The sequence below is a fragment of the Triticum aestivum genome, chromosome 4B (assembly GCF_018294505.1).
Source record: "Triticum aestivum cultivar Chinese Spring chromosome 4B, IWGSC CS RefSeq v2.1, whole genome shotgun sequence".
NCBI classification, from domain to species: domain Eukaryota; kingdom Viridiplantae; phylum Streptophyta; class Magnoliopsida; order Poales; family Poaceae; genus Triticum; species Triticum aestivum.
The window spans coordinates 461063948-461078929 of record NC_057804.1 but is presented as its reverse complement, the minus strand read 5'-3'; positions in this window follow the sequence as shown (position 1 = coordinate 461078929).

Sequence of the window (14982 nt, the reverse complement as noted above, 5' to 3'; positions counted from 1 at the left end):
GCCAAGAAGGGGAAGGAGACTTGGGGCATAAAGGCCCAAGTGGAAGTGGCGCCCCCCTTTCCATGTGGGGGGTCGAATCCTACTAGGGGTGGGAGTTGGACTCCCCCCCCCCTAGGCCGATGCACCAAGGGAGGACTTTCTTCCCTTGGTGGCTGCCCTCTCCTCCCTCCTAAACCTATATATACTAGAGGTTTTCCACCCTTTTTGAGCACAAGTTTTTGGGTGCCTCTTCTAGTTGATCTAGTTCTAGTTCTAGTTGGTCCTAGACTAATTAGAGCTATCCCTAGCCACCTCTAATCCTCATAATTAGAAGCCCAATGTGGTTCTAATCTCCTCCCTCTAATTCTCCGGTGACGATTAGCTCTGGATGGTGAAGCGTTGTCAGATTGTGAAGACCATACACTTGCAACCAAGTAGAGAGGTCGTGCTTTCGGTCTTCTATTCGAGGGATCGTTCGAGGATGGTTCGTGAGATCATCATCATTGTTCAAGGGTCTTCGAGCATGGTCTATACATCGACTCTTCTTCTTCCGCTGCACTCAGAGTTGGTCACGATCATTGATCCCAACCCTTATGCATCTTCATATTGATCTTGGTGATCGTAGGTGCGATTTTTTAGTACATTTCCCAATAGTGGTATCAGAGCAGGTTTATGAGTAGATGCAGGTTGCAATCTAGATCACATTTGATATGTGAGGGTTGATGTTCTTGCTATGCTTCCCACGAGTGTTGCTTCGATTCAGTTCATCGGTAGAATGATGTTGTTTTGCTACAAGGTTCTGACAATCGATTCGCTCTAGTTGTTGATGATCTGCTAACAGTTCCTTGGGTACATCATAGTCAGGAATAGTGAACCGTCGCATACACAAGAGGGTGCCGAAGAAGGATGATCTTCTAGGGGCCATGCGTATTGACTAAGTTTAGTGTGGGGGACGAGACTTTTAATTAAGTCTCTCTTTCACACACCCTGAAACTTAATCTAGCATCAAGAACATCGCCTTGTGCTTGCCTAGGTAGCTAGTCTTAATCATTAAAACTGGTTAGCCACAGAACTAAAATTTTGCTAAAACCGATTAGAGGACGTTTAACTTGGTTTTGCAGGGTTTACATATGATGTGGTATATCCTTCGTCATGATAATGAGTTTATGTATGAGATGGTTATTTGTTGTAATGTTAAGTGGCATGCGCGTCATGGCCTGATAGCTGGTGCCACAGGGTTGCCACCTTAATGTAAACATCGTAGAAACAGGTTACAAGTGATGGTTGCAAAACATACACGGAGGACCCCGACGAGGAGAAGGTGACCACGCGCGGGACGAGGAGCTATAATTTTGTGCGGAATTTCAGATTTTGTTTCCACGACAACGTTTTTTGAAACGGTCGCCATGGAAACATTTCTCAGATTGCCACCATGGCAATGTTTTTGAAACAATTGCCCCGATAACAAAATATTGGCAGTCACGTCGCTTCTACTGGAGATTGAAGATGATCATGGAGGACTCTCTGCGCCCAGGGCTATACCATATCATGCTATTATGAATTGCCTGAGATGTTTATCCCTTTGTTGTTTGCACCCTTTGATTGCACAGTAGTCAATTATTAGGGTGATCTCTCACTAAAATATCAAGTCAAAAGGTGCTCTTCCCAATGTAGCAACCATCTATAACACTTAACAATCCGGAGTGCGTCATGTCCACATGAGTACAAATAGATTATTGGGTGTAAGGCGGCGATGGTTAGACCATACGTGCGGATTGCACTTGGTTGTCTTGAAGTTCTGGCAAAATAGTTCTGAGCTCAGAGCACAAAGCATCGGAAGATGAACAAGATTCATATGGAGATATGATCGGCAAGATCTTGCCCACCGGTCAAAATTCATGTCATCAGTGATGCACACATCAATGGCTGAGAACTAGATTTGGATTTTGAATCACTCACAATTAATTATGAGAGATATTAATTTGAGTGGGAGTGCACTTTATATTAAAACTTGTTTATACATTAGTGCTACAATTAATTATGAATTTTGTCTAAAATTATTTTTGTGTTTGTAGATGGCTCACAATATGAACTTAGCCCCTATAATTTAGAAAGAAAAATTGGCTACAAATGGTGGGAACTATGCAGATTGGATCTGAAACCTGAGATTTATTCTCAAGAGTGCTAAGAGCATCTCTAGCAGACCCCTTCAAATTGCAAACTGCAAAACTTGGATACGGGTTGGAAAAAGAGCATTTTAAGGGTTCATTTTAGCTACGGTCAAACAAATAAAGAGCTCCTTCCTCCAGTCCTGCCGTTGCCGCCCCTTCCCCTAGCCGGTCGCGCCGGCCACGACTATTGCATCCAAGCCCGTCGGCCGGACCCCATCGCCCACAGGCCATGTCGCGTCGCCCGTCGGCCACGCCCTGTTGCCCGTCGGCCATGTCCCACCCCTGTCGGCCACGCCCAGCCTCGCCGGCCACGCCCCGTCGCCTTCGTCGTCTGTGCCCAGCCTTGCCGGCCACGCCCCGCCGCCTCTGCCGTCCGAGCCTTGCTCTTTTACCAGCCGAGTCGTGCCCCATTGCCTGCCGCGCCGGGAGGATTCCGGCCGCCAGGATGAGGTCATGGGAGACCACGGCTATGTCGAGCTCGTCCAATTCGAACCGATGACAATCGATTGCGGTGCCTAGCGGCCTTTTCCGGTGAACGGTGCTGAATTCCGATGAGTTTAGGGCTGATTCCGGCAAACTCCGCGGCGGCGTGTTTGCTCCGACGAGGTTTGACCGGTATACGGGGCCCCCTAGATTCGGCCTTCCAACCTCCAAAGATAAGGGTTTTGGCTGTGCATTTGCGGTGGCCCTTAAAAATTTTACGGGTTGGACCACTTTTATGGTTTCTGTTCTGGATACTTTTTTTCGCCCAAAACTGTAAAATGCAAAAAAATTATGGGTTTGACCACTTACGTGGGTTCTGCTAGAGATGCTCTAAGAAGGAGTACGTGATGGATCAACCCCTAGGTGAAGCTTCTTCAAAGAATGCTGCACCAAAAGAAGTTGCTGCTTATACTACTTGTAGTGATGACTATGAGTCAGTCCAGTGCCTCATGTTAACTTGCATGGATCCTGAACTAAGCATTTTGAATGATCCACCACTCAATTCATAATTGGGTCACTGGAAGTTTTGTACAAGAAACAGGTAAGGACCGAATGGTTTGAATTAACCAAGGCCCTGATAGAATGCAAGATGAAGGAGGGTTCCTCAATGAGTGAGCATATTGTGAAGATTACTGGCTATGTTGATAGGCTTACTTCACTGGAATTTGGTATTCCGCCAACACTCGGTACAGATATTGTGCTTGCTTCACTCCCCCCATCTTATGATGGTTTCATCATGAATTACAACATGAAGAGGATGGAGAAAAGTGCAAACGAGTTGTTTGCTATGCTCAAAACTGCGGAAGCTGGGATGTGGAAGAACAAAGAAGTGTTGATGGTCAACAAGACTACCAGTTTCAAGAAGAAGGGCAAGTCCAAGAAGAAATATACTGGTGCCGGTAAAATTGCCTCCCAAAAGAAGAATAAGGGCGGAGCCAACAAAGAGACTAAATGTTTCTACTGCAAACAGAAGGTTCACTGGAAGCAGAAATGCAAGAAGTACTTAATTAGCAGATAAGAAGAACGGTTCTTCAGACAAAGGTATAATAGTTATACGATATTAATGTTGTTTTACTTGTTTCTCTATGTCATAAGTATTTGATACTAATTGATTGCTTTTAGTTTGCAATATGATATAGGAACTACAGAAAGCTCACAAGTTGAGAAGAAATAAAGGCAAGATGATGGTCAAGGATGGTGATGGGATCGCTACTCAAGACTGATGGAGTCTATCTTCAAGATTTATCTTAGGATCGAATAATAGTTATTATGTTCTGAAGTTGTATAAGACATTATGTTCTGAAGTTGTATAAGACATTATGTTTTGAATTATGCAATGGGCATTCTTATAAATATTTGAACAATAGTTGTTGAAGTTATTGTAAGAATATGTTTTGGATTTACCACAAGTTTCGACGGTTTATTCTTGAAATCTTGAGTTAAAATATTACGACATTTATGCAAAATGTCTTAAGACTGATAAGTTCCACATGAATATATTTCTGCCTGGATACATCAGGAATAATCTTCATATAGATAAAGTATTCGATCATCGTGATTAATAAAATACATAATGATGAATAAAACCGATAGACGGAAATAGAGTATGGTGGATAAATTAACTTCATTAAAATAAGTAAAAATGTTTTGCTCAGACTGAAAAACTTGAATAGTTCAATAGAATTTCAGAATCTATTTGAAGAGTTCAAATATTTTCATGAAGATTAAGGATCATTATGACAATTGATATTGTAATTCTTCATTTGAAGAAATAAATCTAAAGTCATAAGTTTAGCAAGATCATTTAAATAAAAATGAGATTATTCTATCTGTTATTCATAATCGGGCTATAACCAAAACAACAAAATATACAGTGAAATAGAAAACCACGTATAGATCTCATTAAAATGAAATCATATGAGACATGAACATTATTTAGAAAGATGAAGTTGAATTGCAGGTTTATATGATTTCTCCCAATAAAATATCCAAGAGACAAAAATGTTTTTCATGGATAGACATTGTTTAAGAAAAGGGTTTTCTTGTCAAAGAAATAAGTGGGAGGATGTTATAGATTGAAAATTAGTGAATCGTTAACAGTACAAAACTAACCGAAATTTGTTTCGATAAATTATTTACAAGATATACCCTTAATTACTACATTAGATGTAGAAAAGTTCTGAAAAGCTAAAACATGATCATGAACATCATAGAATTTATTAAATGACACGACAAAGTTTTTCATCTTGTAAGAAGATGAATATGAACACTACAAGGAAACAAAGATGGCGCATAGCTCATATGAAATGGCCCTTGGTCATGCACACTGGAATGAAAATTAAATCAAGTTTGGAACTTAGTTGATTAATTTCTAACAAGTTTAAAACTTGACAATACTTCAAGGAGTGTGAAGTAAAAGAAGGATTTCAACACAAGTTTCCTTAATTGGGAAAAGGATGTATGAATGATACAACCAGAAAAGCTTTTTATCCTCGAGATAACGGGATAAATGTGCAAACTTCAAAAAATCCGTTTGAAGATTTGAACTAGCATTGTATTTTGGACATGTCCAAAAGTATTTTTGTGTAAAATTCAGTGGGAGCTATATAATATTTCTCATATATGTAAGACATATCATGAAATAGAAATAATATAAAACTTCCAAGTACTGACAAAATAGTTTTGAAGAGCTCAGTGGGAGCTGTATAAAGTTTTTGATCCTACATGTATATGACATATTATGGAATAGGAACAATATAAAGTTCTTAAGCACATAACAAAATGGTTTTGAAACAAATTTTTCATCAAAGTGTAAAGCAAGATATTGGGCATGAAAGAATCTATGAAGATAGATCAAGATGTCTGATTAAGCTAAAAATAAAGTTTATATATTTTTTGACAAAATTTTAAAAGGGGAGTTTTAAAATATAGATAATTTTTTTCTATAAATGTCATATAACTTAATGCTTATGAATGATAAGCTTGGCAGATAATTATCTTGATAAGTTATGATATATAATGGCCAAATTATATTTACTAAAAGTTAGTAAATAAAAACATGAAAGGATAAAAATGTTTATTTCAAGTTATTGAGGTTGAAATCTATACCTACTATTAAAGCAAAGTGATATTCTTAGTTTCGTCCCGCATCCCCTTTACGTGATATTTCACTATCTGAGGCGGTACTAATTTTATGTCCATAGTTGTTTCATCCATGTACGTGGAGGAGCGCGGCCCAGGCCCACGATGCCTATGAAAAGAGACAAAAATATATTTTGGCCTGTTCCAGGAATCTAACTCTAAACCAACTATTCAATCTGGAGAGCGATGTCCAAATGAGCCATCCCATGCTCTTGTTAAAATTAGAGGATTCGTTCCTCTTAAGTAATACCACCGCCCTTCCCTACATTTCACTCCTCTGATTTTTATACGTCTATGATATGAAATCAGCAAGCCGCCTCAAGGACTAATAATAAGAGGGCAGGAGAGGGAAGCGATCAAATAGTTAACAGAAAAAGGAGCCTATGATGCCGAACCCTGTGTCTATTTTCTATTTGCATTGATATATCTTACTACTGCATTATAGGATTCAAAATCATCTCAAAAGGAAAGATACGAATTGTTACCTAATTTTCTATTAGAATTTAACCAGTCTTTCAAAGACCAATAAATACTTCTAATTGCCTTGATCTTTTTATCTCCAAGTGTGTGAAGCAAAAAAATAGTTACTAATATTAAATTCTTACACGAGTCACCCTTAATTATTAATCTGTAATATTGATGCAATTTGACTGGATTTGAATTGTTCTTTTTTGACTGTAAATTTTGTGACTCATTTTTGTCACTCGTTACAATGCACGGGCACCTTTTGCTAGTTCATTATTAAGAATATATGAATATCTAACTTCATAGTTGGGCTATAATAATTTAGAATTATATGTGAACAAATTTGTTGAATCTATAAACGATAAGGATATATGTCTTGAAAACATGAGATCTTTCAATTTTTATTTGAATTAAGAATTGTCTTGATATAAATGTTATGTCTGAATAGATGTTGCACGAGTTGTAAGTGACCCATAAAGGTTATGCAAGAAGAATCTTTATAAAATGGGTTAATTCAAGATATGATCAAGAAGAGTCTTGACATCAGAATAATATGATCATAAATGCAATAATATTTATATTATGAATAAAATATTATGGCTGAAAAGCTAGACGGATTAAGATCTGAGAAGCAGACAATACCAACACAAATATCACAAAGTTTTGAGTTTGTCAAAACTAATGACGAAGGTTTTGCCACAAGCAATGCACTAATAACACAAGATAAGTTGTTTAGTGTTATGCAACTAGATTACTGACTCTAGTGCAAGTGGGAGACTGTTGGAAATATGACCTAGAGGCAATAATATTGTATTACTATATTTCCATTATTCATAATTAAGAGTTTATATTTCATGCTATAACTGCCATGATTCTGGAATATGCAATTCAGGGGAAAACTCGTATCCACGTGTGAAATGATGAACGGTCAAACAATAGGTTCCCGGCCCAGCCTCTAGGACTGGCTCAAGTGCTGTTGGTGATCACGTGTTCCAGATCATAGGATGTCGTTAGGTGCAACGATAGTCCTAAATACAACATTGAGGTATGAAGTTAGAAGAACGGTCATATTGAATCGACCCAATCTTGTATGTTATACTTTGTGATCATATCGTCTAAAATCATCTGTTATAACACGAAGTATTAGCATGTGTGCTTTAGTTCCTCGGACCATGAGAGTGTCTCGGTTACTTCTTATAAAACGGTGGACTTTGGGGTTGCTCAAACATCATCTGTAACAAGGTGATCATAACGACAACTTTTAGGTTCACCAGAAAGTTTGACAAGTGAACGAACAGCTTGAGAGTGGGATTTGCTCCTCCAACGATGGATAGATATTCTCATGGACCTCTTGATGTGACGGCATCCATCATCGCCTGGCCAGACACATGTGACTATGTCACGGGGATGCTGGAACATGTCAACGAGAAAGAAGAACAAAACCGGTAACGGGAGCAATGCTACTTCTTGAGCTTGTGTTGCTTTTTCCCTTGAAGAGGAAAGGGTGATGCAGCAAAGTAGAGATAAGTATTTCCCTCAGTTTGAGAACCAAGGTATCAATCCAGTAGGAGAAGAATGCGCAAATCACCAACACCTGCACAAACAATCAAACACTTGCACCCAACGCGATAAAGGGGTTGTCAATCCCTTCATGGTCACTTGCAAAAGTGAGATCCGACAGAGATAGATAAACAAAAGATAAAATATTTTTGGGTTTTTTGGTTTATAGATCTGAAAGTAAAAGATTGCAAAGTAGTAGATCAGAAACTAATATGATGGAAAATAGTAGATCGGAAACTAATATGATGGAAAATAGACCCGAGGGCCATAGGTTTCACTAGAGGCTTCTCTCTTGAAGGCAAATAATATGGTGGGTGAACAAATTACTATCGAGCAATTGATAGAAAAGCGCAAAGTTATGAAGATATCCAAGGTAATGATTATGTAATATACGCATCACGTTTGTATCAAGTAGACAGACTCCTGCCTGCATCTACTACTATTACTCCATACATCGACCGACTCCTGCCTGCATCTAGAGTATTAAGTACATAAAGAATAGAGTAGCGCATTAAGTAAGATGACATGATGTAGAGGAATAAACTCAAGCAACCAAATCATGCATATAAGAACTCAGAGGAGATTCAAATAATATTTATAGATAAGCTGGTCATAAATCCACAATTCATCGGATCTCGACAAACACACCGCAAAAGAAGATTACAACGGATAGATATCCAAGAACATCAAGGAGAACATGGTATTGAGAATCAAAGAGAGAGAGAAGAAGCCATCTAGCTACTAGCTATGGACCCATAGGTCTATGGTGGACTACTCACGCTTCATCAGAAGGGCAATAAAGTTGATGTAGATGCCCTCCGTGATCGAATCCCCCTCCGGCAGGGTGCCGAAAAAGGTCCCAAGATGGGATCTCATAGGAATAGAAGGTTGCGGTAGTGGAAAAGTCTTTTTGTGGATGCTTTTGAGGGCTTGGGAATATTTGCAAATATATAGCAGGCAGAACTAGGTCAGGGGGGTGATGAGGGGCCCACAAGGTAGGGGGCGCGCCCTCCACCCTTGTCGCCGCCTCGTGGCTCTTTTGACTTGAACTCCAAGTCTCCTGGGTGTCTTCTGGTCCAAGAAAAATCATTGTGAAGTCTTATTCCGTTTGGACTCCATTTAGTATTCCTTTTCTGCGAAGCTCAAAAACAAGGAAAAAAAAGAAACTCTCACTGGGCTCTAGGTTAATAGGTTAGTCCGAAAATAATATAAAATAGCATATTAATGCATATAAAACATCCAAAACATATAATATAATAGCATGGAACAAGCAAAAATTATAGATATGTTGGAGATGTATTGATCTTCGCTTGAACTAGGTCAGTATTTCCCTAAAGAGGAATGGATGATGCAGCACAACAACGGTAGGTATTTCCCAGAGTGATGAGACCAAGGTTATCGAACCAGTAGGAGAATCATGCAACACCACATAAACAGCTCCTGCACACAAAGAACAAATACTTGCAACCCGACGTGTTAAAGGGGTTGTCAATCACTTTCGGGTAACGGCGCCCGAAATTGGTACGTGGACAGGAAAAACTTGTAATAGATTGAATAAATAGATTGCAAATAAAATAAAGTGCAGCAAAGTATTTTTGTATTTTTCAGATTAATATATCTGAAAATAAAAGCAAATAAAAATAGATCTCGAAGGCAAATATGATAAGAAAATACCCGGGGCGTAGATTTCACTAGTGGCTTCTCTCCATAAAAATAGCATACGGTGGGTAAACAAATTACTCTTGGGTAATTGATAGAACTTCAAATAATCATGACGATATCCAGGCAATGATCATTATATAGGCATCACGTCCAAGATTAGTAGACCGACTCCTGCCTGCATCTACTACTATTACTCCACACATTGACCGCTATCCAGCATGCATGTATTGTATTAAGTTCATGGAGAAATGGAGTAATGTAATAAGAATGATGACACGATGTCGACAAGATCTATTTATGTAGAAATAGACCCCATCTTGTTATCCTTAATAGCAACGATACATACGTGTCGGTTCCCCTTCTGTCACTGGGATCAAGCACCGTAAGATCGAACCCATCACAAAGCACCTCTTCCCATGGCAATAAAAATCAATCTAGTTGGCCTAACTAAACCAAAGATTCGGAGAAGAAATACGAGGCTATAAGTAATCATGCATATAAGAGATCAAAGAAGACTCAAATAACTTTCATGGATAAAAACATAGATCTGATCATAAACTCAAAGTTCATCGGATCCCAACAAACACACCACAAAAAGGGTTACATCAAATAGATCTCCAAGAGACCATTGTATTGAGAATCAAGAGAGAGAGAGGAAGCCATCTAGCTACTAACTACGGACCCATAGGTCTACAATTAACTACTCATGCATCAACGGAGAGGCGCCAATGAGGATGATGAACCCCTACGTAATGGTGTTTAGATTGGATCTGGTGGTTCTGGAACTTGCGGCGGCTGGAATTGATTTTTGTCAACTCCCTTAGGGTCTCTGGAATATTGGGGTATTTATAGAGCAAAGAGGCGGTGTGGGAGGCCACCGAGGTGGGAACACCCCACCTGGGCACGCCTGGGCCTCCAGGCACACCTAGGTATCTTGTGCTCACCTCGGCCCCCCTCTTCGGTACTTCTTTGGCGCACTGGATATCTTCTGGTCCAAAAAAATCCACAAAACGTTTCGCTGCGTTTGGACTCCGTTTGGTATTGATTTCCTACGATGTAAAAAACAAGCGGAAAATAGCAACTGGCACTTGGCACTATGTCAATAGGTTAGTCCCAAAAAATGATATAAAGTTGCTATAAAATGATTGTGAAACATCCAAGAATGATAATATAACAGCATAGAACAATCAAAAATTATAGATAGTTGGAGACGTATCAGCATCCCCAAGCTTAATTACTGCTCGTCCTCGAGTAGGTAAATGATAAAAATAGAATTTTTGATGTGGAATGCTGCCTAACATGTTCATCACATATTCTTTTCTTTGTAGCATGGACATTTAGGATTTTTATGGTTCAAAGCAATAGTCTAGTTTTGACATGAAGACTTTAATCCTCAAGCATATCAACAAGCAACCATGTCTTTCAAAATATCAACACTAAAGCAAGTTATCCCTAACCCATTATGCTCAATCATTGATCCATTCATGAAACACACTCGCATATTAGCTACACCCAATGCTCAAGTACAATCATAGTGTCCCTTAGTTGGTGCTTTATAAGAGAAGATGGAGACTCAAGTAAAATAAAAATTGCATAAAGTTAATAGAAAGGCACTTCCCAGAGGGAAGTAGGTATTTGTATAGGTGCCAGATCTCAAAGCAAAAAAGTAGAGATAAAACATTTTGGGTGGCATGTTTTTCCTGTCAATGAAAACGATCAAGTAGTTCCCAATACTTTCCATGCTAGATATATCATAGGCGGTTCCCAAACAGAAAATAAAGTTTATTCCTTTTTCCACCATACTTTCACTTTCCATGGCTAGTCGTACCCACGGGTGCCTTCCATACCATCACTTTCCAAGGAATTTATTATTTGACAACATAAAGTAAATTCATTTTTCCTTTCGGGACTGGGTATCCCTAATACCTTTGCCATACTCTTGTGCAATAACAAGTGAATAAACACTCATCTTGAGAATAACATATCTAGCATGGAAATATATCAGCCACCCCCTACCATTTCATGAGCGGTACGAGCACACAAGAGAGAAATTTATTTTGAAAATTAAAGATGGCACATACAAATTTGCTTAGAACAGCATGGAAATACCGCAAATAGATAGGTATAGTGGACTATGTGGCAAAAGTGGTTTAAAGGATTTTGGATGCACAAGTAGTGATCATACTTAGTGCAAATGAAGGCTAGCAAAAGATGGGGAAGCATCCAACCAAGAAATGAAAAATCTCATAAATGGGCATTAAGCATAACTAACACCGAGCAATGCACCACAAGAAGGATGTAATTTCATTGCATAACTATTGACTTTCGTGCTTGCATAGTGAATCACAAACATCAGCACCAATATTCTTACTAAAGCATAATTACTCATCAACATGACTCGCATACTATCATCATATCTCAAAACTATTACAAAGAATCAAGTTTAGTTTGTCCAATGATCTTCATGAAAGTTTTTATTATATCTCTCTTGAATATCTATCACTTTGGGACTAATTTCATATGTTGCTTTTGATAGCTCAAACAAATCTAAGTGAAGAACATGAGCATGAAATTTTTTCTTCTCTCAAAATAATTTAAGTGAAGCATGAGAGAATTTCTTAAAAAAATTACTAACTCTCAAATAAAACTAAGTGAAGCGTGAGGGCATTTCTTCAAAAATAGTAAAGCACACCATGCTCAAAAAGATATAAGTGAAGCACTAGAGCAATTCCATGGCTCATAAAGATTTAAGTGAAGCATAGAGAGCAATTCTAACAAATCATAGCATAATTTTGGCTCCCTCAACTAGGTGTGTCCAGCAAGGATAGATGACTTAAAACACAAAGCAAAATAAGCAAAGACTCAAATCATACAAGACGCCTAAGCAAAACTCATAATATGTGACGAATAAAAATATAGCTCCAAGTAAAATACCGTTGGTCGTTAGAAGAAAGAGGGGATGCCACTCGGGGGCATCCCCAAGCTTAGTTGCTTGATACTTCTTCACTGTTATCTTGGGGTGCCTCGAGCATCCCCAATCTGAGCCTTTTGCTAATCCTTGTTCCTTCATCCATCACAATCTCACCCAAAACTTGAAAACTTCAATCACACAAAACTCAACAAAACCTTCGTGAGATCCGTTAGTATAAGAAAGCAAATCAATACTTTAAGTACTGTTGCAAACCCATTCATATTTTGTTATTGTATTATATCTATTGTATTTTAACTTTTCCATAGCAAAAACTTTTCGAAGAAAACCATAGAATCATCAAAACAAGCACATAACACAACGAAAACAGAATCTATCAAAAACAGAACAGCCTATAGTAATCAGGGAACTTCGTATACTTATGTAACTCCAAAATTCTGAAAAATTAGGACCATGTGGGCAATTTTTATATTAATCTTCTACAAAAGTAATCAAATCAAATCACTCCTCTATTAAAAATGAGAATTTCTTTTCTGAGTGCAAAAGTTTTTGTTTTTCATTAAGATCAAATCAACTATCAACCAAATCATCCCAAAGGCTTTGCTTGGCAGAAACACTAATTTAAACCACAAAAACACATCTAGTGAGAGTCGTAAATGGGTATTTTGTTGAAAACAGCAAGAAAACCAAAAGGCAAAAAGATACAAGTTGGGTTGCCTCCCAACAAGCGCTATCGTTTTACGCCCCTAGCTACACATAGTGCGAAGGATCTAAGTGTTGTCATTTTTGGTCCCATTTTCCTTGGAGGTGTTTTTATCATGGGTTTTTGCAAAGACAACATAAAATACCTCATCCATAAAGACTTTAGCACTATCAAGTTGCTTATCATTGTATCCCCTTTGATTTCCGGCAACAATCCAAGAATAGTGTTGATTAACATCATTGAAAACTTGTTGGATTATATCTAAAACAGGGACTTGCTTTTTAAGATTCCCATCAAAGATTTGATTATTCCCAAGCAAATGTCTTAAAGAATAATCACTATTATAAAGAATTTCATCAGTCATGGGTTTTTCATGATTCATACCATAAAAATCAAAGACTTCTCTAGCTTCTCGTATTAAGTAGTCAAATTCATTCATGAGAACAAGAGTGGCTAACTTTTAAGCTTTAGTATTCTTTATAACAGGTAACTCTGATGAGGACATCAATACCATTGTTACACCCACAGCCCCTACTGCTACATATACTGGCCAATTACTAGAGCTCGTGCACGCCAATTAAATTATCAACTACTTCCGTTTCTTGGTAATGATTCTAATGTTCATGAGAATATGATGTTGCCTAAATTGGATACATTTCTTTTGCTTACAAATGAAGGGCCTGGCATGGATAAGAGGGATAAACACTGGAGCAAGACCAAGCATGGAGATGATGGCATGTGCAATGGGAACAAGAATGGAGTTACAAGTGATGATTTCAGGACTTTGAAGCCACCATAATGAGTGCATGAAGCCTTGGACAAAATATACAAGATGCCACTTCATAAATTTTGTCCAGAGGCTATTATAGGTGTTGCGTCACCTTTCTATTGGGCCAGGCCCATGTAATTTCAAAATACATACATATAGGCTATTTTTAGAGTCCGTATGTGTGGGGAAACAAGAGATAGGGTTGGTTTTGGACCCCTCCACCAAGGGCCATGAAATTCCCCGCTCTTCCTCCATATATACAGCCCTTAGGGCAACGTTTAGACTATGGGTTTTGTTTAGATTAAAAGTTCGTCATAGCTGCAACTTTGCGTACTTCGTTTGTGTACAATGACCAGACCAAGACGTCACAGAACCCCATCTTGATCAATAAATCTTTTATCTTATATGCACAATATCTAGATTGCAATCTCAGTTTCTTGCTTGTTCTTCGTTTGCTCATAGGAAATAGACCCTCGTGGTCAGGTTGATCGTGCTCCGGCATGGTCAATAACATCTGAGTTGGTTTAGCGATTGCTAAGGCGCGACGTCCTCGCACGTACGTAGTCGGATCATCAAAGTCTACTCCTCCAAAACTATAATCACCATCTCATAGAAAGATGGGACACCCTCACCTCTATCAAGTGGTATCAGATTTTCAGGTTGCTCGATGAGATTTTACAGTTTTTCGTAGTTTAGATCGTGTCTGTTCTTCATACCTATAGTCCACGAAAAAGCAAAAAAAAATTAGGGTTAGTTCATCATATCCAAACCAATCTGAGCCACTGCATAATATTTTCTGTATTTGTGTTGTTGAATTTGCGGTTGCTTCGTCGTGTCAAGTTGTTGGTCTTAGCGTCTAGTTCAGTTTCGAGTTCTGTTCACAAGTCGTCACACCGGCGCCGCACCATCATCATCGCCCTACCATATACCACCACCGCTTATCCGCTACTTCTCTGAGTCCATATACCACCACCGATCAGAGTCCATATACCACCACCAATCCGAGTCCATATACCACCATTGATCCGAGTCCATATACCACCACCAATCTGAGTCCATATACCATCACCGATTCGAGTCCATATACCACCACCAATCTGAGTTCATATACCACCACCAA